This window comes from Sceloporus undulatus, chromosome 3 (assembly GCF_019175285.1).
Source record: "Sceloporus undulatus isolate JIND9_A2432 ecotype Alabama chromosome 3, SceUnd_v1.1, whole genome shotgun sequence".
NCBI lineage: Eukaryota > Metazoa > Chordata > Lepidosauria > Squamata > Phrynosomatidae > Sceloporus > Sceloporus undulatus.
In genome coordinates, this window is record NC_056524.1 from 55,999,841 (window position 1) to 56,026,090 (window position 26,250).

Genomic DNA, 26,250 nt, shown 5'->3' on the forward strand with positions numbered 1-26,250 from the left:
CATCAACATCAGGAAAGATTCTAGAGCAGATAATTAAACAGACACTTAGTAAACAGACACTTAGATGTGATCACTAAAAGTCAACATGGGTTTCTCACAAACAAATTGTGTCAGACTAATCTTATCTGTTTCTTTGATAGAGTTAGAAGCTTGGTAGATGAAGGGAATGCTGCGAATGTAGCATATCTTGATTTTAGCAGACAAAGTCCTTCCTTTCTTCCTTTGGTTTGCCCTTTTTGGCATCTGTTTTCTCTTTTGGGCCATCTGTTTTAGCCCTAAGAGAACGAAAGAAACTGGTAGCCAAAGTTTTTGCAGGCTCAGTTTTGATGCAACTGAAGTCAGAAATCTACAAAAGCTTACATTACCAATTTCTTTCTTTCTTCCAGTTAGTGTCAAAGGTGCTGCATGATCACTTTGCATACGTATCCAGACTAACATGGCTATGCCTTTGAATTCTATAATTTGTAAATGTTTGTGCTAACTGCACATCTATTCTTCACTTACCTTAAAGTAATTTGTCCTATATACATATCTCAGCCTCATCAATTTAAAGTGCTGTCCTTTGGCTGTGCAGGCTCTTAAGGAGTATACATTATGTATGAGTCAAACAGAAAGCTTACATTCTTTTACTTGCACTACAGAACAGGTGCTTTTCTATGTGAGAGCCATTTTCATTCAGATACAAATCACACTTCATACTCATAAGCATTCAATATTTTCTCTCTACCATGTATTTTGAAATTATAGTTACACTTTAGCTTAGGACCAATTTCTGACATACTGATGATTTGAAGAAACAGTGTTGACATTTCTGAGGTCTTTTAACACTTTAAAATTTGTTGAGGTATGTTAACACCTCCAGGACTTAAAACAGATGCTTCAAGATTTTTCTCATAATATAGTAGTTAATATTCAGGATTTCAGGAATACTTCAGCACTTTTATTAAAAAAAATGTTGTTATTAAAATGAATTCCATTATCAACAATTTAGAAATTCTGTGCTAGATCAGACAAAAGGGTTATCTAGGCCAGTTTTGTTATTGTAGTTGTCAAACAGAAGCCTCATGACTAGGAAAATAATACTCACTATTTTCATTGGACCATCTGCTTTATCACACTAGTGGGCAAACAGGATTTAAATCAGAGTTAAACTAGAGAAAACCAGGAAATGCCTGAAGTTTACCACACAACATTTCCTGGTTTTCTCTTGTTTAACTGTTATTTAAATCCAGTTTGCTCACTAGTGTGATAAAACAATATGACTCTGAAAACCAGGGTTTGATTCCCTGCTCAGCTATGAAACCCAAGTGATGATCTTGGGCAAGTCACATGCTCTCAGCCTCAAGGATTGGCAATGGCAAACCTCCTCTGAATAAATCTTGCCAATAAAACCCTTTGATAGCCTTAGGGTCACCAAAAAGCATAAATGACTTAAGGCATACAAAAACAAACAACAAGCTTCCTCAAAATTGGAAATAACTAATTACAAACATTTAGGCATATGTAATTATTCCTGTCTTCCAATAACAAAGGCATACTACATTATGCTACAATTGTATCTTAACAAGGGATGGTTTTATAACTTTTAGGAATATAACTACAACATTTCATTTCTTAGGAGCTTATCACACCATTTTAAAAAGCAACATACCGCTCCCAAATTGAATACTAATTCAGGCTGCATCTTGGTCCTATCTCATGGCTTTTTTCTCCAAATTCGCCATGCGAGTACAGCCCGGTTGCAGTCAGGTCCCTTAATGTTCTCCGATGGCCATTTTTCAAACCGTTAGAAAGCTCCCAACTTTGAAAAATGGCTTCTGAAGCACATTTAGGTACCCGGATCGCAGCTGGGCTGTACTTGGATAGCATATTTGGAGAAAAAGCCATGCAATAGGACCATAATGGGGCCCAAATTAAAATTCAATCGGGAGCGGTAAGTCACTTTTTAAAGCAGCGTGATAAGCTCCTTATAATTACAGGACTCAGTAAGTGGAGGAAAAACATTCCATAGTTAAATGTGTGAGAAGATTACAGTCTGTAGGTTGCATGTGGTCTCCCAGGTGGGTTTTTGCAAATGTCCAAGCTCTCCCCAAAAACCCCACAAGCTCCCAAAACAATTTGGGTGAAAATTGCCCCAAACAGATCCCAAGGCACTAGTGGTGGATGTTATCACAATACCCCAATCCTCCCAAACTATCCAAAAATGAAGAACAAAGACAAAAACAACACCATAAAAAAATGCATCCAACCCTTATTGATGTCTGGTTACTCCCAGCTTCATTTTTGGATACTCTTCAATTCATGTGGGACACTGGAGGTTAAGGTTTGCTTGGGATATGTAGGGTGAAAATTGGCTCCTACATGGGTGTTGGCATGACCATGAGAGGGTGGGAAGTGAGCATGTTTTGTTCTACAGGTTAGTGATTTGAAGCATACAGATAGGTTTATTAAGAAGTAATGACAAGTAGATGTTTTAGTTACCTTTAAGTATAAGTAAGCAAATATTTACATGTTTTAAAAAATGCCAAATTACTATTAATAATGTTCAGGGGTAACTGTGTTGGCAATTTAGCAAACAAACAAACAAAAAAATTAAAGTCCATTTGAATCTCAAAAGGGTTGAGATGCAAATGGACTTTAAATTTCCTGGATTTTGAAAATCTCCCTATTGCCGCATGGCCAGAAGGAGGAGGAACCTGCCTGCAAAAGATATCCTCCTCATCATAACATCTTTACTAAGGACTAAGACAACATGCAGGCATCTGACTAGCATCTCTAATTGTTTTTCTCTCTCTCCTGTTTGGTTTGTAACATCTTGCCTGATAAAGAAGCCCATGGAGCTTCAAAAGCTTGAAACAAGTATATTGTGCATTTCAGTTGGCCAATAAGGGTATAACTGATGGATTTTCATTTAAAATTTTTATTAATGTAACTAATTAGTTTTTAAAAATTGACTGTCCAAGCTCTGACACTGCCTCTGATAATGCAGGTGACATGTAGCCTTCCTGACTAATAGCCACTTGATAGTCTTAACCTTAGAGATGTGTGAGATTCTAAAAACTTTCTCATATTTCTTATGAGATTTTTGGCTTGGCTAGTCTGAGGAAGATTTTTTTACAACCACCTGAGGAATTAATGGAGCCATTATTTCCTGTGGGGGCAAAGAAAAGACACAGTGGGCACAAACCAGGGTGGGGAGAGGGAGAGAATAAAAACCATAACCTCATGACTGACTACATGTCACATAGCTTTTCACCTCACATCCTGATTTCCTATCCAGATGCTAAGTCTAGGAAAGGAATTGCACATACATTGAAAAAAGCAGCTCTATGCAAAGTTTCATCTTCTTCTGTTCAACATGCAGATTTTGAGAATTTGCAGACTCTTCCTCACCATCATTATCTTAACATGCAGATCATGGCATGGCTCAGAGATCAAGTAATCCTTGATCCTACCACCCTCTTTTTTCTTTTTAAAGTCCCAATGATTATTTCTTCCGCCACACATCATCATTCCACAACATTTGTTGTTTCTGATGTAGGTTGTGGACAAGATGTATCAGAATATTGTGAAGGTAAGGTGAGATGTTATGGAACCTGATGAATGGTAGCTTCCATGTTTCAGGGTGTGTGGATCTCCCTTGGGTGTTGCTGTTGTTGTTCTGTGTCTTCAAGTCAATTCCCACTTATGACAACCCCAAGGCAAACCTATCATGAGGTTTTCTTGGCAAAAATTTTTCAGAGCTGCTTGGCCGTTGCCTTCCCCTGAGGCTGAGAGCATGTGCTTTATTCCAGATTTCAAAGGAGCTTCCATGGTGCTCAACTATACTTCTTGAAAATAGGAATAAAACCTGGAGTGTAGGTTTTATTCCAATTTTTCCTCCCCCCAGTGTATCCCTCCCCCCAGTGACATACCACTTGCTGTCCCTGATTATGGAATTGGAAAGAAAATGTCTACCTGAGACTGCCATTTTCAATGGGATTCATACTGTATGTTCTTTGCAAAGTGTAGTTTCATAGCTTTAAGCTAATGAATTCATTTTTAGGGGTGAGGGGGGGAGGAGAAACCTATAATACTGAATAAATTATCATTTTATTTTTCTGTACCTTATGACCACAAGTATTCATCTGATTTCTATGGAAATTTAAGTAAATGTTGTAAAAATTCTCTCTCTCTCTCTCTCTCACGCGTGCGCATATGTGCGCACGCACACACACACACACACACACACTCACAAACACACTGGCTGATTGTCCACATGTAAAAATCTTTGATAAGTACTTCATCCTCTTTTAGCAGCAGATAGTCTAATATTTGAACATTAGTTTAGTTATTTTAATTATATAGACAAATATGGCCAAGAAACCATTAATCATTTTCTATTAATGTCACTGAAAAAAAACCAGACTCTTTTATTGAATATTATTACAAAACCATATGAAAATGTGCCATGAATTGAAATTTCCAAATTACTTGACATCTTCTCTCTCTTTGTAACAAAATTTACAATTGGCAATAGCTTGTGGGCAGGGATTCCAGCCTAATGCTTGTAGATTTAATTATACAAATTTTGATGCATTTCCATTTATAATATGGCAATTGTCATTTTCTTTCTGCAGCTGCAAACATTTTGCTTCATATTTGTAATTATTTTGGAATCAGATTATTCTGACTAAGATGCTTAGATTAGGCAAACAGTAAAAAAAATATTCCCACATTCATTAGAATGAACACTGTGAATAAAATGAACTATTGCTTATACTCTATAATGGAGTCCATGCATCTATATCACAGAGTTACAGTAGTTTGATTCCACTTCAACTGTCATGTATTGTACAGGCAGTGCATCACATGTGTGACTATGTGGCCAGTCATATGGGTGGGCATTCAGTGGAATGGCATCTGGGTGCAAAGAGGGGGGAATTGGAGGTCACAGGTGGTGTGTTTGATGGTACACAAGCATAATGGGGAAGTGGCAAAACAAAAACAAAACAAAAAACCCACAACCACACATGATGCCATGTGGTGTGGACAGTTCATAGATGTTCAGCCCGCCTTGGGAGTGGACTGTGCAGAAAACCCAGAATCATAGAATTATAGAGTTGGAAGAGAGGGCCATCCAGTCCAACCCCCTGCCATGCAGGAACTCTCAATCAAAGCATCCCCAACAGATGACCATCCAGCCTCTGTTTAAAGACCTCCAAAGAAGGAGACTCCACTTTTTTAGATTGTAAGCCTGAGGGCAGGGAACCGCCTAATTAAAAGATTGTATGTACAGCGCTGTGTAAATTTACAGTGCTTTATAAATAAAGGATAATAATAATAATAATAATAATAATAATAATAATAATAACTTCATTCCAAAGGAGTGTGTTCCACTGTCAAACAGCCATTACTGTCAGGAAGTTCCTCCTAATGTTGAGGTAGAATCTCTTTTCCTGTAGCTGGCAACCAGTGTTCCATGTTCTGGTCTCTGGAGCAGCAGAAAACAAGCTTGCTCCTACCATGAGATTCTAATGCCTAGAGTAGCTAGCTTTGCTCTCATTCTTTATGGGTCTTGGATGACTGTAATAAATGTATGCTTCGTCTCAGCTATCCTGATCTCCACTATCTATTATATCATGGAATATTAAATCCAAAAACAAACAAAAGATGCATCTCAGGATGCTCAAAAGATGGTGGTTTTATTAGTAGTAAAGACTCTTTTGTTAATAAAACCACCATCTTTTAAACATTTTGGCACATACTTCTTGACTCTTGTTTCTTCTGTGGATCCCGTTGGATGCTCCCCACTTACTGCTTCAATGGAAAATGAAGTTGGGCTCTATTGAAATGTGTTCATAGAAAATATCACATAAAATATTATATCATGTTCCTGAACGGGCTTATTTTAAACACTGATTCTTCGAAGCTTATTGCTTTGGCCGATAAACTGGTTTACCTCTTCTGGCTTCAATTCTGGAACCAGGATGTCCCTAGATATTGTCATAACTAAATCGCCACTGCCCAGATGCATCCCGGTCGAAGCCTCACTCAGCCAGCACATTTTCTAAATCCGAGAGCTTCCGACTTAAATAATTGGGTGGCTGAGTGAGGCTTCAACCCGGGATGCATCCGATGTAGATCAGTGGCGATTTAGTTATGGTAACATCTGGGGGCATCCCGGATCCAGAACTGAAGCCAGAAGAGGTAAACAGGCTTATTTGCCCATGGGATAAGCTCCTTCGAATCAGTTTGAATTGAACTTGAATCCACTTTTAATAATCACTTATCACAAATTATGTACCCTAAAAAAATGCATGACCTTTACATAACACATCTATTCCACCTGTGTGCAAATGATAAATATGTAATAAAGTCATCATTGTTACCAGTAGCCTTAAAATCTGCAATTTCAAAGACTTCAAAGAAATTGCTTAAGGCAAAACTGTACTATAACCCAGGATTTCAATGCTGACTTTAAAAAACAAAACAAAAAAACTAATCTGTAATTTATATGAAAAATGTCCAAAAAAGAGCCTGAAAAACAAGATGGAACAGAAACACACAATACATATTTGGTTGCAATATCAATCAATATATTAAGAATTAATCTGTGACCTAGATTTTTGCTAAAACTGTCTAATGTTTTGGCAAGCTACTTGAAAGGGTTGAGTAAGGTATATTTTGGAAACAGTATTTTCCCACTTGATTCAACAAAGGGGATACTGTTTCCCAGTTAAACATGTCTCTGTTAGATTTTAACACAGTAATGGGTCTGTTTGCCAGAAATCACAGTTTTTAATGAGCTTTAGTAAAACCATAGATTTCTTCTTGCTTTGATACTGTGAAGTGTTTTGTTAGTTAAAAGATAGGTTATATCAATTTCTAGATTGTGATTTTTTTCAGATTAGGCCATGTCTTCTAATGATGGATGTGCAAAAACATAGGGAAAAATAGCATTTACATTTATGGCCTACTTACTTTAAAGGCATAATTGTGAAGTTCTTAAGTAAATTGGAGATAGTCTGTGAATATTATAAAAGTACCAAAAAAAAAAAAAGAATTGCTAATAAAGTGATTTTTCACTATTTAAATTAAAGATAGATAGTAAACAGGGAGACAATGCAGGGGAGAACAATGCAGAAATCATCATGGCCTGTTACAGACTGCCAAATAAAGCTGCTTCGGGTCTCTTTGGAGGTATGCTGTTTAAATGATGCATGCACCCTAAGCATTCGGGAAAGCTGCACCCAAAGCTGCACCTCCAGTCCTTAGGAATGCAGGTGTGGCTTTGGCGCGGACCTCCGGACTCTTAGGACCCATCACATTTACAATAGCATCCCTCCAAAGAGACCCGAAGCAGCTTTTTTGGGCAGTCTGTAACACAGGTCTACTATCTTTAATAATAAAACAAAATTTGAAATTCTGAAATATTTTGAAAAATTCAGATCTTTAAAATAAAAACTGGTTAGATCCCTTACCTCAGAAAAGGAACCTTTGGGTATATCAGTAAAGGCAATGGATAAAAGAGTTACTAAATACAGGTACTCTACATATGGATGGACAGCCAGCATGGTCTAGTGGTTGGCCCATGGAAGCCCACTGGGTGACCTTAGGCAAAACACAAACTCTCTCAACCTCAGAGGATGGATGGCAAAACCCCCTCTGAACAAATCCTCTCCAAGAAAACCCCATGATATGTTCTCCTTAGGGTTTCCCTAAGTTGAAACAACTTGAAGGCACACAACAACACCAAACATATGGATGGGGAGTGAATGAAAGCTGGTGTGGGGCACAAAATAGACATCAATGATCTTACTGGTTCTCATGTTGAAAAACATCAAAAACAATGTGATTCTAAAAATCTCAATGAACTACAAAGCTGACATTGCTAATGTTTTCCTTCTTAAGCAGAAGATATTGATAAATTTACATCTTCTAATTTCTAACAGAAAGACGTATGCAGTAATCACACTGATTTGATGGACAGAAACTGAGGGAACTATGCAAGGGGGGTGGGATGGGACCTTAGTATTTTATTGTAATGTATTTTTGCTTTGTAACCCACCTGGCTTCCTAGTGATTGGGGGGGGCGGTTTATTATTATTATTATTATTATTATTATTAAATTTTGCATTTCTTTAATCTAAAAACAGCAAATGTGAGGCAGTGCAGCCCTGTTCAGAATTTCAGAAATAAGATAAATATTACTTAAGGGAGGAAATACAGCCTTCCACTGATCATGTCTTATTCCCAAAGAGATGATTACTGATAACACAGCTGTCTACTTGAAGTGGCCCAGAAAAAATATCTTCACAGCAGAAGTTGTTTGCTTATTCCAGTTTTTAAAATGGAAATCAACATGAGAACTTGTGTGAGTTTCCGTTTTAGAAATATTTATCACTGAGATAAAATGGACTCAAACTGGGTGGAGAGTGTCATTCTCTTTTCAATTGCCACACATTTCTAAATGGCATTAACACTTGCTTCATTATCATAACATCTAAAAATGTATATGGCTGTGTTAGTAAAATATGTCGAGAAGCTTTTCATATCACTGTTCAAACATTGCAAAGTCAAGGTTGTGAAGCTACAAGTGAACTCATGTTTGGTGTTCAAAGTTTTTTTGAGTCTTTGATGTTCCTAGCTTATAGTCATGACACTTTGACAAACCAATCAATAAAATATCAAAGAGCTATTGAAGGAGCAAGGACTTTCTCCTGTTGGGGACTAAGTTCAATGAGAAGTCAAGCAGATAACTGTAAACAGGAATCCAAATATTCCTCTCTCAGTGCAGCACTGACATAATTTTATTAGTAGCAATCTGTTTTGTGCTTCTGCACCTGAAAGGAGGCAATTGCCAATGTATTTGTCTTTAACTCATCAGGAAAACCTGAAGGGTTTTGGGTTTTTTTTAATGCAATTTTGCTTCCTTTTATTGCAATAAAAACTATTAATGCCAATAATTATTTTCCGTTAATGAATAAAGGTAATGAAATCTATAGCTATGTTACATTGATAAGGAAGAGCCTGAAAAATTGTAGGAGAAAAACTTGACTCCCCCCCCCCCCCAAAAAAAAGAAGAAGCTCATTTTATAGCAGGGTGTCATAACATACTGAACTGTACTCAGTACTGCGATATTATTTTCCACTTTAATGGAAGTAATCACCACTGGAATATAGGAATAATTGGAGGGTATGTTTTGTTAAGGAAAATGCAACATGGGACATACAGTAGAAGAAATAAAACATGTATGTGAAAGTCACAATGACTAAGCAAGAGCAATTAAGAAGCCACACAGGTGAAAAAGCTAATGTAATTTAGAAGGCTTGAATGCCAAGGACAGAATTATAGAATGTACAATTGGAAACACCTGAGATTCATTAAGTGTACAAGGTGAAATGATGAAATTGTTAAGTATGGATTGAACTATGTGAACCAATCAAAATGAATGTACACGCCCACTGGGTGGAAACTGACTAGTGGGTGGTGATTAACAATGGCTATAATAATTGCTATGTTTGCCAATGTATTTTGTGGAGTAGTGTGGAGTATTTTGGAGATATTGGAGATTGTGAGGGCATATAGTATTTGTATATAGTAGAATAAAGTAGATCTTTTATATAAGACTACTGAGTTGTCTGGTGTCTTGAGGAAAATACAAGAGCCAGCAGAATCCTGGAGAAGTTTGGAGACTTCTGAGGAAGAAGAGAGAGAAGGCTTGGAGAGTTTGTCAGGGTCTTCAGCCTATTCTCTGAAACTCTGCTGCTTTGGAAGAAAAGCATTAACCACTGACCAAAGCTGGTCAGCTCCGCTGCGTAACAAGGTGGTGAGTTAGAGCCAGAGGTGAAGAGCTACAACTCCCATCATCCCTGACATGTTTTGATATTCACTTATTCAGGAAAGGTATCCTGCCTGTTCAGAATAAAAGATTGTCCAGCTCATAATGCTTGGATATATTAGAAAACTAATGTGACATCCACTACAAAATAGAAGGCAAGAATACATCAGTTGAATAGTTCAACTGACTAGATAAATTGTTAATTGTATATGCAATAAGTCTCTGAAACCATCCTTTACTCTGGTTAATTTCTGTAAAATCTGATAAATACAAGACCAGTTTCTTTATAGGTTCACACATAGCAATCTTTGACTTTAACCTTAGTTTCAGTGAAATGCTCATTGATTGCAATGCACTCTGCCATTACTATATATCCTCTATTTGGGTCAACTGTTTCTTTCAAATGTTTTTGTGCTTGTTTATTCCCTATCAAAATATCAAATCTTTTCTTTTTCACATAGCTTGAAAAAGTACTCATTGTATACTGCCACAACTCAGTATCATTGGCTACTGCTGGGACTATGGTTGGAGAAACATATGACACGACAATATTTCATCACTTCTAAATAAATCTACATATTAAAAAGAGACAGACCAGTTTGTTATATTTTGGATGGCCACCTTACATTTGCTTTATGCTTCTGTTTGGCTCTTTTAAATTACAGTCTTACAGAAAAATCATTTGAAATTAACAAAAAGTAATGCAAAACTTACTCCTTCCCACTTTAGTCAGTATAGAGAATGACAGTAAAGCCAATATGCCATTTTCATTGTTTTGGTTAAACTTTATGGATTCTGCCCACTACTTTCGTTATATGAGCAGGAGTCTAAAAGGAAGATTTTAGGGACTCTCCCTTTACCAGGTATATAATCCATGCCAGCCATTTTGTCTACGTTTTTGTTTCATGAGGAAAAGCTGAGGGAAACCTAGCCGCTTCGGCTATCGAATGTCATTTTCTTTTCGCTACAGAAAGACAATTGTGTGTTTGAAATATCATCTGATTCTGTTAAAAGTAAAAAGGGAAACCACCAAAGGTTACTTAAAAAATATATTTATAAGAGGTTAGCAAGAACCCATCTGGCTCAGAAATTTTCTCAGAAAATTGTATGTCTACACAATTCATCCAATTGCAAATAACAGAAATGTTACCACTTTTTGTAGATCTTCCATAATATTCAATGAGAGCCTTGCCTGAATTTTTTCAGAATCAAATCAGACAGCCTCTGAATTTATCCTCTCACCCCCAAAACTGCTTCATTGGTACCTAAATCAAATACTGTAGCTCAATCACCCTCCAGTCTTTTTTTCCATTGAAGAGAGGGTAGGAGTCCAGATCTGCAAGATCTAGGTCCACACTGGCTATCACAATTTATATTTCTGAATTCTCCAGTGAGCTTCCATTTGTTTATTTTTAAAGTAGAACAGAAATGTAATGCAAGCAAATTGTTATCAAGGCAGCCACAGTTGAAGGAATAAGCTATAACTCTTCTCCCTTCCACTGCCTCTGTAATACTTAATCCAAACCTTTGCCTGAATGGCAGTAATTAGTCTTAAAATGGAGTGGTGCCAGGACTTTCTATCAGATTACTTTCCTGTTTATGTTTAAGTTACTCAGAGGCTGCTCCAATGTGCCCTTTAGATTCTCAGAAAAGTCTTCTGTCCCCTTTTCTATGATATAAAGAAAGCAATCCTAGGGGGCTATGCTCTGCTGTGTATCATAATGTTTTTCCATTTCAGCTAAGAATTCTCATAGCAGTAGGGGGGATATATTACCACTGAATCAAAGCTTCAGTAAAAGATTTCATTTTCTTTCAGGCCCTGCAGTGTTCTTTGGACATTTATTTTGGTATTCCCACAGTCTCTAACACATACAGTTGAAATGGTTTTTTGGGTTTTTTTACCTAGCTAAAAATACACATTTTAATTATCAAAGCAGTTTGCCACGTACTTTTAGTGTTGTTGTATACCTTCAAGTTGTTTCCAATTTATGGTGACCTTAGACTGAACCTACAATGGGGTTTTCTAGGCATAATTTTTCAGAACCTTTGCTTTTCTCAGAGGCTGAGAGTGTGACTTGGCCAAGGTCAGTAGGTTTCCGTGGCTGAGTGGGGATTCAAACCCTGTCTCCAGAATTGTAGTCTGGCACTCAAACTACTACACCACACTTGCTCTCTATGTACTCTGTTACTTGCTTCAGTCTGGGGATTATAATATTCTGTCAGAACTTGTGAGGCTGATGGCCTTGTTATACTGATAAACAGCTAGCCATATTGCAAGAGGTTAGTGGCTAAAACAACAGAATTGTGGGCATGGATGTGATTTCACATGTGAGCTAATCAAGCTTTACTACAGGGGGTGAGGGTCATTTTGGCCAGCCTGGTAGTGAATAAGGATTAAGTAAACACTTGCCCCTTATCTACGGCAGACAGTGCAGGGAGAAAGGAGGAGTTAAGTGATCTCCTATGGCACCCTTTTGGTGAAGGATATGGAACTGTGGGTCATGTGGCTTGAGGGGTGAGGAAGGAGGCTATCCTTTGGGGCTGGCTGGGGGAATCTTGTCCTTCACAGAAGCTTTGTGGTTTGGGGGTTGAATCCTATAGTAGGTCGTACATCAGGTGGCCAGCTGGGGAGCAACCCAGTTTTTTTATTCTCCTTGGGGCTCAGGTGTTAAACCCAAGGAAAGCTGTAGAGGAGGCCTAGAAGAAACCACATGCCTCAGCTGGTCCCACATGACCAGCTTATTGCACTTCCCTGTTAATAGCACAACAGTCATGCCTTGGTTCTGAATGTTTATAGTCCCATTTTTCCACACAACATGTGTTGACACCACCCTCCTCTTTCTTTTTCCCTCATTCATGCATGCAGAGTATCCTTCTTCATCCCTGCATTGGAAGCATTGCATAAATACTGCAGTTATGTACACCTTGTACCATGTGATTTCAAGACTGCAGCAGCAATGACAATTTGCGCATACATAGTCGTGGAAAAACACTGATGTTGATAGTTATTCATGGGTATTCCCTGTTAATGAAAAGTAGCACCACACTAACGCCCTCATGACAGGACACATACAGAAGAGTAACAAGTCACACTTACTGTGCAACAAGTAGAAAAAGATGCTGTAATTAAGCTTTACTACCATTTCTAAGTAACATATCCTGGCCCAGCTCCCCAAACCCATCTTAACAGCCAACAGCTACTTCTAGTGAATTTGTTGATCAGGGTGCAAGGCAAGGAAGAGGATGTTTCCAGAATCCTCCTGCCAAGGAGTGAGTCTGGGATGAGGAATTGTGGTGGAGTCTGCCTTCTGATTGTTCACTGGTGGGCTGAGGTGGGAAATATTAACTTCATTATTTATATTTATTTATTAATTGGATTTATATCTTGCTTTCCCTCTAAATGGGATTCAAAATGGGATTTCTTCTCGTGCTTGATTGGCAGTTGAACAGTCTTCCTTTGCTTGATGTGGCTGCTAGCTGTTTAGGCAGGCTGGGAGTCATTTACATGATAGCAATAATGCCATGATTATGACTACAGTCACTCCTCAATATCCACAGACTTGCCATCCACAGATTCAAGTATCCATGGATGACAAGCCTGCATTGTCCTCAATGGTGGCAGGTTCATGTTGCCACACCACCATTAGGGATAGCTCCCGGTGCTTCAGGTGCCCCTGCTCTCTGTATCTCACCCGGCTCGAGTGTTACTGCTGGAAGACGAAAGGCTGTGGGTGGGGTGGCTAGTGGTTCCCTCTGGCTTCACCTGACTGGCAACCACAGCAGGAGTGAGGGTGAAGTCCTCTGGCAGGCCTCCTCCTCATCATCATCATCTGCACCCTGGCCCTGGGGACAACAAGCTACTGTTGAAGTCCCATTCTCCCTAATGGTGACATGCCTGTGTGCACATTGGGACAACAGAACTTTCAGTAACCATGGGTGGGGGGTCTGGAATAGATACCCCATGGGTACTGAGGATCGACTGGTACTTAGTGTTATTGAATAGGCTGCTGAATTAGAGAGATAGTATTACTAGGTACTATAAAGGTGAAGGAATGGAGGTTTAACAAGTTAGACAGATACAGGAGATTATTGCATTGCCTTTCCTCCCGCACTAGATATGGGATGTAAACATAAATTGGCAGATTTTATCACACATCCTTGTGCCTGGATATAAAAAAAAGTTTATATTTTTGCACAAATGAGGTTTCCTCAAACGATATCCTGAAGTGTAATGGATCTTGCAGCTACTCTCCATTAACTTGAGTTTTGGGTTATCTCTTTTCACCAAGAATGGACATATTAATGTTCTTCGTATCCCCACTCAGCACTGCATACATGGGGCAACAATGTAGGCAAGCATTTTTGATAAGGAACCTGGAATCAAGCTATCTTGCTTCTGCTAGTATCCCAGAGTTGGACCAGGCAGTGACCTGCACCCTCCTGCCCAGGGAAAAGCCAGGCGTCATAGGAACCAAGCTTTCTTCAAATGGTGACTCACGGTGGTGCTGATCAATTTTAATTTAATTAATTTTTTTCATTTTTGTTGAGTAACGGCATTTGGAGTTCTGTTCACATCCAATCATTCTTCAAGTTGGATAGATGTTACTGACAAAAAGAAATGGACTGAGAACTTTGGTTCTTTATTGCTTGACTTTAAATTTGACCTCAGACCGGTACCTTGAAATCAGCTTCCTTACACAGCCACTTTTATTGACTAACATTTCATGCTTATAAATGCCTTTGCCTTATCACAAAACTAGCTGTAATGGCTTATCTGATCCTATAAACTGAGCAGAGCAGAACAGAACACATTTCAAAAAGACCAGGTTGTCTAAGGAAGAGGAACAATTCCATGCTCAACATTTTTTTTAAAATGTTTTGAAACAACTTGCTGAATGGTGGAGATGATTTGCTGTAGGAACAAGTTATTTTCATCTACAAGTGCCTGGTGTGATTTTCTTTCTTCTACAAGTGCTCAATACATTTTGCAGAAAAATAGAACTCTTAGTCTGTAGTGGCAAAACAAAAACAAAACAAACAGAGAATCTGAAGAGTACTTTAGCACTTGAGTCCAATAAATTATATTCTGCCATGACTTATTTTCTATGACAGCCCAGAAGATGTTAGACATGTATCCTTAGATTAGGAAATAATAAAGAACAAAACAAATCTTTAGTCCAGTTTTTTCTTATTTGGAATGCTTTTATACTCCAAATATATACTAAAACCCTTCCTTTTACATACATACATACAGACCTAGCCAGTGGTGTCAATAGGGGAATGCACTGGGTGATACCCATGGGGGGGGTTGTCATCCAGTGGGGCAATACACCAGGAAGGACTGGCACGGCTACTGGGTGAGTGAGAAATGGTGTTTTCACACTCACCCAGCAAACACACCAGACCCTAAACAGGTCCACCAGAGGCTGTGACACTGCCCTCCCTCCCCCCAGCAGCAGCCATGCTGATCCTTGAAGGCCTTTTTGAGGGGACTGCCTTCAGGGGACAGCATGGCTGCTCAAAAAGCAGCCACACTAGGCCCTGAATGGGCACACCAGAGACTACAGCATGCCCCTCTAAGCAGCAGTCTGGATGAGTGACTGGCTGGGTGGATGGTAAGGCAGTCTCCCCCCCCCCCCCTTGCACTGGGTGACACCAACCTCAGTGATGCCACCTGACCTAGCTATTGTAAAAGAAAAAGAATACATGTCTTAAGAACAAGGCCAGTCCTGCTAACTTATACTAAAGGTTTATGTATTCTAAAATCCTGTTTGCTACAGGGTCAGCTGAATGACTATGAAAATCCCACAAGCTAGACATAACAATACCCTTCCATTATATTTATTAGCTAAGTTTTGATATCAAGAAGAGATGGTGTAACTTTACACTCATGGAATTACACCTGTGCCTTGGCACCTTGTCACTGAATTATGTAATTTTGCACAACCAATACACATTACACATTGATGTCAAATACATAATGTGCATCCATACAATCAATACACAGTGTGAAATGATGTGCAATGCTTAATGTGAAATGATCCACAATTTGTACCACGAAACTCCAATTTTCTAAACTTCAACTGAATATGGCATTGGCCAAAAACGTCTACTTTTCAAGCCTATTATCCTTATAGATAAGGTGGTAAACAAGTTCAGGGATACCTGCCCTTAGCACTATTCCTACATCAACACAGAGAGCTATGTAGTGTAATTGTTTGAATTTCAGACTAACCCTTGGGATTCACCACTCAGTCATGGAAACCTACTAGGTCATCTTTGGCAGATAACACTCTTTCAAGCTCAGAGGAAGGCAATGACAAACCTCTTTTGAACGAATTTTGCCATGAACACCATATGACAGGTTTCCTTAGGGTCACCATAACTCAGAAACAACAAGAAACAAGAACAATGGCAAACAAGTAAGTATAGGACTGCTTCAGCCTCTTTTAGATTTCTTTTATAATAGAGGAAATTGTTTTAGATTGGCATTAAGAAATTACCAGCAATATTTGTTAAGGGCAAAAGTAACCTATGGCATCCAGATTGTGCTTGCATTACTATCAGTTGTAATCTAAGACGATAGTCACAACAGAACGTTTCAAATATGAACAGATAGTTTTCATGGTATCAAACTTGTCCAGCTACTGAATGCAAACAGGGGTTGCAGCATGCAGGAGGATTGTAGTTGTCATTTTTATTTCATCCAGGAACAAAGAACACTGCAGACTGACCTGCAGAATTTAGTCTTGCTATATCCAAGCAGTTCATGCACTTGACCTTTAGAAAGTGGATCTGATGTCAAAGCTGAGATCTCAGCACAATTCAAGAGTAAAAATGATGTGTGTAGGAATATGTGTTGAGGCTGGGGAATAGATCAATTTAATTGTTTTCCAATGAAAAGAATAAAAATGTTCAAGCATTGCAAATGGCACACACACACACACACAAGTCAGCTTTCAGTTCAGCTGAGATTTAACAGAGGAAATTATTAAACCATTTCATAGTACAGTAGTGTGTTCATTTCTGCCTATGAAGCAGGTAGAATTATCTAGAAGTTATTTTGCAGGGCCAGAATTTCAATCTCTTCCCTAAAAATCTAATGCTTACTTGTAAGTTCACACAGCTAGATTTCATTTCCCCTTAGCATTGGTGCTCACTAAGATTGTTAACTCATTCCCATGGCTGTCTATCAGTTTCTCAAGACAAAGCAGGACACCTGTCACCTTTGTATCAGGCAAGCAAATCACCACGTAACCTGTACACCCATGTCAACCCCGCATCTACTCCTAATGATTGTATTTTTCACTACAAGAATCCACCTCCTTTACAGTATATCTTCACTGCAATAGAATACCAGTTCATTAGCCATGGAATGGTTATCTTCTAAAGCTGGGATGAATGATGTGCAGCCTTACAGATGTTGCTGAATTGGCACTCCTAATATTTTAAGTCATTATGGCTAAACATGAGGAGTGCTGGGAATTTCAATCCAACAATATCTAAGAGAATGTTCTTTGCCCACCTTTGTTCTAAAAAGGCTACTGTCTTTTCTTTAGAGTTATGGCTTCCTTTCTTGGAGGAGTGGAATACAAAATAATTCATTGGAAGACTTCCACAATAAATAATAATATAATAATAAAACTTTGATTTATACCCCACTTTTTGTAATCAAACAATCAAAGCAGCTTACCACTTTAAAAACATTCTGCATACAATACATTTGTATTACAATATCCTCCTAAAAAGAAATAAACAAAATTATTTTAAAATAAACCTCTAATATCAAATAAACAATTGCCAGAATGGTAGGATAATACATGGTTAAGTGGGAGTAATCATTATATGGTCAAGGACCTTATTCGGGAAAGGTCTGCCAAAGAGATCCGTCTTGACAGCTTTTTTAAAACTGTCTATGGCGCGACTCAGATGGGTGCGATAGGGTGCCCTTGTCATGTGCAAGGGGTGATGCTTCCAGATGCCCCTTGCCCCTCGCATGTTGAAGAAGATTAGGAAAAATCAAAAGATAAGAGGAATCAAAATAAAGGGAACAGAGGTAAAGGTTCAAGCATATGCTGATGACCTGGTGGTAATAGTGGAAAATCCAATAAATAATGTCGAACATGTGATGCATGAACTAAAATGGTATGGAAAGATATCAGGATTTAAAATTAATAAGGGAAAATCGATGATAATAACTAAAAACCTAAGTAAAAAGGAAAAGGAGATATTGAAACAAAAAACAGGATGTGAAGTGACAAATAAAGTAAAATATTTAGGAATATGGATTTCTAATAATAATATGAATCTTTTTGATAACAATTAAAAAGTAATATGGAAAAATATTAAAAAGGAATTATCTAGATGGTCCAATCTAAACCTGTCTATCCTTGGTAGAATATATGCAATAAAAATGTGTATATTACCAAAAATCCTATTTCTATTTACTAATCTACCAGTCAACATAAAGTATAAGATCTTAGATCAATGGAATAAAGAATTCAGAAGCTTTATCTGGAAAGGAGGAAAAGCAAGAATTAGATGGAATAATCTAAAAGAGAAGAAGGAAAATGGAGGATGCAGTATGCCGGATTTAAAAATGTACAGATGGGTGTGCAATATGCTATGGTTACAAGAGTAGATTAAATTGGAGGAAAAAGATACTTTAAACTTGGAAGGAGCTGAACTTCATTTCGGATGGCACGCGTACCTTTGGTACAATAAAGCTAAGATACATAAAGATTTTTATAATAACCCAATACGAAGAGCGTTAATAGAAACATGGAATGTAATTAAATCAAAGTTTTACTATAAAATACCAGGATGGGTGTCAACACAGGAAGCATCTGCTAATAGATGGGGCCAAAAAGAATACTGGCTGAAATACAAAGATATAGTTAAGAAAAATGAAAAACAAGAGATAATCATGAAATCTAAGGAGGAACTAGATAAGGAGAAAAAAGAAATTAATTGGTATAGCTACCATCAAATGAGATGTAGATTTAAAGAAGACATAAAAACAACAGGGATTGAATTGAATTTAACAGAAGTAGATAAGATAACAATGAATGAGGAAGAAAATAAAATATCAAAATTCTATAATTTATTCAGAGACAGAGAATTGGAAAAAGAACCAATAAAACAATATATGATAGACTGGGCAAAGGATTTTGGACATAATATACCATTGTTAGCTTGGGGGAAAGCCTGGAAAAGAACAAATTCATTCACGAAAAGTCAAATTAAAAAAAAAAAACTTTTTGAAAATCAGTAACAATGGTACTATACACCTGCCAGATTGAGAAAGATGTTAAAAACCGATTCAGATATCTGTTGGAAGTGCAAAAAAGAAAAAGGAACAATGGTTCATATATGGTGGAAGTGCGAAAAGGTAAAATAATTTTGGGACGAAATACATAAAATAATACAGCAAATATTTGGTATTAAAAAGACCAGAATGGTATTTATTAAATATGACTTATTACTTAAAGACAGAGGATGAGAAAAGACTATGGAGAATTATTGTATATATGATAACGTTGGCTAGAGTACTTATAGCTAAAAATTGGAAACTCGAGGGAAAACTGCAAATAGATGAGTGGTTATGGAAGTTGTATGAAATTAGACAGTTAGACATACTCTCATGTGCAATAGATGATAAGAAGAAGGAAAATATTGAAAAAGAATGGAGACATATTGTGATATTCCTAGAAAAAAGATGGTGTATAGATAAAAGCTGGTTTACTTTATGATATATAGATGTATAGTATAAAAAGAGGAAATGATCTGGACCAGGGTTAGAAATATATATAGAAAAGAAAGAACAAGGTTATGAAAATTTGAGATAGAAATTGGAGAATACGTGTGGTTATACAACTGTATTAGAAGGAAAAATGTATTATTTTGAAGTGTTTTTTTTTTGTTTTGTTTTTTGTAGTTTGGGATTGTATATAGAATTATTTGCAAGAAAAGAATTAAACATATAAGAAGCAACTCAAGGAAACAGTGAGAAGACAGGAAGTAAAGAAAATGAAGATCAATGTGACATAAGTATATGAACTAGATTTTGTGTTCCTTAAGTGTTATGTACTGAAAATTAATAACGATTATTTGACAACAAAATGGCGGTGCCCTGTAGAGATGGGCACCACCATTTTGATGTGATGGAGCTTAGCATCCACACATCATGGCACCATAATGATGTTGCAAGTGTGCCATTGGGGCACTGCGACATCATTATGGCACCGCAAAAAGAACCTGCTTTTTGCAGGTTCTTTTTGCTGTGAGAGGAAGCCGTGCGGTTTGTCCGCTGCAGCTTCCTCGCGCAGCAAAACAAGGTGCAGGCAGACCGTCCTTTTTGGGTGGTCTGTACCGGGCCTAAGTTGGTAATTTGACAGATCTCACCCAGCAGGGCATTCCACAAACTGGGCGCGGTTGCAGAAAAAGTCCTTTAGGAGGTTGCAGTTAATCTGGTATTTAAAGGCTGCAATAAATTCCTCCCAGAGGACCTGAGTGTGCGGGGTGGATTGTATAGAAGTAGGTGACCCCTTAGATAGGCTGGACCCAGGCCATGTAGGGCTTTAAAGGTAATAACCAACACCTTGTACTGTGCCCAAAAACCAAAATGTAGTCAGTGAAGTGATTTCAAAATTGGTGTTATGTGGTCACTCCTAGTTGTTCCAGTGACCAGCCTGGCTACCATATTCTGTACCAGTTGGAGTTTCATGACTAGGCACATGGGTAGCCCCATGTAGAGTGCATTGCAAAAATTGAGTTGTGAGGTTACCAGTGCATATACTACCGTTTCAAGGTCTCCCAATTCCACAAAAGGGTGCAGCTGGCATATCAGCTGAAGCTGATAACAGGCACAAGTCCACAAACCTTCCTGGGCCTCAGGTTCTTCAGCTTCTACCTTGGCTTTGTGATAATAAATGTATTTCCTGTTATCCAAGGGACCATTGTACCACATTCCCATGACTTTGATTCATGTCTTTCATGTGAAATACACTAAAATCTGGCTGTCATCCCTGCTGGCTTTCTACGGACTTTATCACACACACAATTTTCAACGTTCTGGGGACGGAAGGAGGACGCTCGTGTGCGCGCGTGCTCTGCAGAAAACAGAGTTTATCGCACATGAAGACGTCCTCCAAGAGGCCCCGTTCCGTCCCCCACCGCGCACCCATTCGCATCCAGTCCTGACGGGCACCATTTTTTGCCAATGGAAGGTAATCCGCCAGGCAAAAATCACGCCCGTCAGGACTGGATGCGAACGGGTGCAGCCGGGGGACGGAATGGGGCCTCTTGGAGGACTGAATTGTGTGCAATAAACTCTGTTTTCTGCAGAGCGCGCGCGTACACGAGCATCCTCCTTCTGTCCCCAGAACATTGAAAATTGTGTGTGCGATAAGGTCCTAAATTACATAATTTTTTGTGGTATTAATTGAGCTTTTGCTTAATGTTTATTTACACTAGCAATTCATAAAGGAGACAGTGGGCTTCAACAGACTGGCATAAAGAACCTGACTTGGGCTGGAGTGGGGGCATGGTGTTTGCACTCTGGCCACTTACATGCTGCCCCCATGCTGCCCTCAGACTGCCTGCCTGACCAGATGGCAGGCGGTGTCATCCTGTTTCTTTGGTGCAGCGCTTAAATGTGTTGCACCAAAGAAGTGGCAAAAAGATGCTGCCACCATGGTTAAGTCACCCTTTCCACAGCACAAAAAGGACCCACTTTTTCCGCAGTGGAAATGCCAGATCCAGGCCACAGCGTATAGTTGCTGTGGCCCCGATCTGCTGATGAAAGAGGCGGCTGCAGGGTGCCCCTCAGCCTGTTGTTAAACTCACACTCACCAATGTATTTAACTTTTTTTAGATTTCATGACCTAGAAAGCTAATGTGTTCTTGTATGCTTAGAGATACCATCTAACTAGATTGCCAAACAGGCAGATACTTAAGAAGTCCAAATATGATACATATTTCCAGGCCCATCAGAAAAAAAATTTCAGGTCATTCTACATAATATAGTATGAAAAGAATTGGTCCAATATGGACATTGGGTTTAATGGGCCACCTCCAAAGGTGTTTTTGAACTAATGTTAAGCACTGATACTTGTACAAGGCTGGGCTCATGCTTTTCAACCTACATCTCATGCAGTATAATCCCCTCTGCCTTACCTGTTGCTGAGAGGTGGAAGCAAGACATGATGTAATGCAGATAACTGCATCAGGATGGGGTAAATCATTGAAGCGCATTTAGCAATAGCAAATACATTTCTATACCGCTTATCAGTGCACTTAAACACTCTCTAAGCAGTTTACAACGTGTAAGCTAATTTCCCCCAACAAGCTGGGTACTCATTTTAGTGACCTTGGAAGGATACAAGCCTGAGTCGAGCTTGAGCCCTTGGCTGGTATTGAACTCACAACTTTGTGGTTTGTGAGTGAGTGGCTGCAGTACAGGCGTTTAACCACTGTGCCCTCTGGGCTCTTCACTCACTTTCATGAGTGTAAGAGCTAGGGCATTGGATACAGCCTACTGATTTGTGAATCATTTAAGGACAATCTAATAAGAGCAGAACTGCTATCTATTCTAGCATCCTTAACCATGATGGCCAACCAAATTGCTATATAAAGGTTACTACCAGGACATGATCACAATTGTACTCTCCTGCTGTTATTCTGCAGCAACTGGAACTGAAAGATGTACTGCCGATAATTCAGGAAGTAATACAGTATATAGCCCTCAAGACAAGTAACTATTTATTGCAACATCTTCCACGTATCTGGAAATCCCTAATTACATTATGCAAGTTGCTGGCCCTCATTACATCTTGTGACAGTGAATTTCATAAATTTCATTTCTATAAGAAATTGAACCAAGGGAATTGTCTGTACAAAAAGTAATATGGAAATAAGTTTCCATTTCAGAAATGTACATACATTTTATACACTGCCTGTGTCTTACAGAGTTCATTTACTTTCAAGGGCTTCATTTTCAGAAAAATAATTAAACTGTTAGTTCTGAACATCCACTCTCTTTTGGAAATTCCCTTTACTAGGAATTACTTCTTTAGAAAACTTGCTGAGAACAAAGAACAATGAACTGGATAAATATACATTTCTGATTATTTCGTATTACTTTAGACATGATGGTAATAATGTGCCTTAAGATACAGCTTTTCTGAAACTCATTAAGAGTAAAATACATTGAGTGAAAATGTGAGGCTGAGGCAGAATTGCTTTTCTGCCTGAGAATAAAAATGGAACGCCATATGTCAGGCCTGAAATAATGGAATGTGGATAGCATTTTAGTGCGTATATAAATTTGTCTAAGTTCTTACAAAAGAGAACGCACATGCACACACTATACTGGAAAAAGAAACAATATAATATTAGAGGAATGAAATCTGTGAAGGCAGTTATATATTTTAGTGACCAAAAATAGAAATAGATGGGCTTTGAAACCTTGGCAGCAATCCAGTTACTAGTCCTAATTAAAATGAGTTTGATGGCCTCAGTGTAAGTCTTGTGGCTGCTCACACTACTAAAGAAACAAATGAATGTGTCACAGTGCCCTTCATCTATCAACTTTTGCTGAAGGCAAATAAGAGGAAGTACTTAATATAGTTACCATGGTAGCTTTTACTAAATGCAAACCAGTTACGTATGAGAAAAATGAATGTGAATGCATAACTGATCACAAACTACAAAAATCAAGGTGCAATAGTACATCCAGGTTGGTCAGATAAGGCTACTAAGTTTAAGTCAGAAATATTTAAAATATCTGCTTCTTGTTGTGTGACTTCAAGTCATTACTGACTTATGGAGACCCTAAGGTGACCCTATCATGGGATTTATTATTATTATTATTATTATTATTATTATTATTATTATTATTATTTGCAAGAGTTGTTCAGAGGAGGTTCTGTTGAGGCTGAGAGTGTGATTTGCCCAAAGTCACATAGTGGGTTTCATGGTAAAGCTTGGATTTAAAATATACTGGTGAAAAATGTGTCTCTATCTTTAGCTAATCACACAAGCCTCTGATTTTTTTTGGATAACTGAAATGGCTAAGTTTATACTTTATAAAAAACCAACCAACCTTTGGCCCAGGCTTCCACTCTCACTTTTGTCTTGTGAGGATGCAAGATTTAAAGATTCAGTTCTTCCTTTGGAGTGAGGGGGATCACTTGTTTCTTCTCAAGTTACTAGTTCAGCATTTAACAACAAACAAGGATATGAATTCTGCTTTGATATGCCTGCTTGTTGCACATTAAACATTAAGAATAAATTTGTAATGGTAGGAGTTATTTGATGGTAGGATGTGCTACCTCAGATGGTATTGAAACTCAGAAAGTAGTGACTACCTCTCTAGCTGTGGAAACAGTGTTTTCACACAGGAAACACAATTTCTAAACAGAAAATATTTAATGTATACAAAAAAAAACCTCATGTGTTTTTCACTGCAAAATAATCCCTCCATAATAATAATAGTAATATAATATATTTTTAGCCCACCTTTACACAAGGAATCAAGGTGGGTTACAACAGCAAAAAGAATAAAAACAATACACACCAGTATCAATTACAGTTTGAAAATAATCCCCTTCCTGTCCCCCATCCCAATAATAAAAACAAAGCAATATAAAATATTTTACAATACAAATTTTGAAAATTATAACTAAAAAACCAGCTAAAACTAGGGGTAGGAGACAGCTAAGGCAAATTTATGTTTAGAAAACAGGCAGACGGGAGCATCCATACTCATGGAGGGAAGGCTAATCTGGAAAAGCCTGCTGGAAGAGATCCGTCTTAATAGCCTTCTTGAAGGCTGTTAGAGTGGTAATGTAGTGGATCTCCTCTGGCAGGTCACTCCATAGCCTTGGAGCAGCAGTTGAGAAGGTCCTCTGGGTTATCGTAGTCAATTTAGATTTTTTGGACTGAAGCAAATTCTTCTCAGAGGACCTTAAAGTATGGGGTGGACTGTATGGAAGAAGGCGTTCTCGTATGTAGTCTGGATCCAAGCCATGTAGGGCTTTAAAGGTAATAACCAAACACGTTGTACCATGCCCGGAAATTAATTGGCAGCCAATGAAGGGATTTTAAAACAGGCGTTGTATGGTCAGATCTTGGTGTACCTGCAACCAATCTGGCTGCCATATTCTGCACCAATTGAAGTTTCCGAACTTGGTACGAGAGGTGACCATAATGACCATAATCACTCGGCTCCAGGAAGGGTCACAGCTGGCATATCAGCTGAAGCTGGTGTGATGAACTGACTCACAAACCAGCCAATCAGAAGCCAGAGACCATAGGCCAATCAGGTGCTGGCTGAGGAGTTTAAAGATTCCACTTGGCAGTTGGTTTTGTCAGTTGGGGTTAAGAATCTTGAGGGAGGAGGCTGGTGTTCAATAGTTGAGGGAACAGTCAAGTCCAAGAGAGGACAATGTTCCAGACGTTCCTGAGGGAATAGTCAGTTAGGGAACTGCTTTGTCCAGAGAGGGACTGTATTAGTTTTTGGGAGTCTAGAAAAGGGAGACTCAGTGTAGCCATACTCTAAAAGAGGGGTTTTGGTTACACTATTTCTTGAGAGATATTATAGCCTTGGTGGCTGAGTTAGAAAAAAGAATTGCCTAAAGAGGAACAGGGAAGTCCTGAGGTGGTTTAAAGAATATCTGGGGAAAGAGAAATAACAGTAACAAAGTAAAGAGTACAAATGTAATGAAGTAACACGTGCCTGAACTAATAGCTGTTTAATGCCATTTAGTTCAAGTAACATCTGTTCAACCCTTTGTTCAATAAATTTCATATTTTGTTTTATCTAAAGGCTTGTCCGTCATATATATTATATCCACGCTACTATATTATATAATACTGTGAACCTGAGTTTTAAACAGGGTGCTGTCCTCAATTATATTTGGTAGTAGAGCATAAAGAGTCATTACATAAATTGGTGGCAGCGGTGGGAGAATAAAAGTCCCAAGCGCCTGCCACATAAGAAAGGGAGTTCGTTACAGCTGGTAGCAGGAGCTACTTGAATAAAGGAAGGTTCTTCTTTCAAAAATGCAATATAATGCTTTAAGATGGCAAATAGCAGGATAAATTTGTACAGTATTATCACTGGTCTATTCTTCTTCTCATTTTTCAAACTGGGATTGAATAATTAGACAGATAAATATATTTAACTAGTCTGCAAACCATTAAAAAATAATACAGCCAGCCCACCTTATCCACATGTCCCTAAGTTTAACCTGACCTTATCCACAGGTCATATCAAACTCTCTAATTTTGCCCCCCAAACCTGACCTCAACTAATAATAATAATAATAATAATAATAATAATAATAATAATAATAATAATAATAATAATAATATTTATTTGTATATCGCCCTGTGGCGAACCAATCCGGGCGGTTGACAACAG

General features: G+C 38.3%; 1 protein-coding gene and 1 long non-coding RNA gene across 16 annotated transcripts in view; one reads left to right on the plus strand and one right to left on the minus strand.

The window, feature by feature from the left end:
* ROBO2 (roundabout guidance receptor 2) overlaps positions 1 to 26,250 on the minus strand; it is a 1,416,559-nt gene that overhangs the window by 670,486 nt on the left and 719,823 nt on the right. The window lies entirely within an intron of this gene.
* The window catches only part of LOC121925154, a 67,514-nt gene that overhangs the window by 8,631 nt on the left and 32,633 nt on the right, over positions 1 to 26,250 (plus strand). The window lies entirely within an intron of this gene.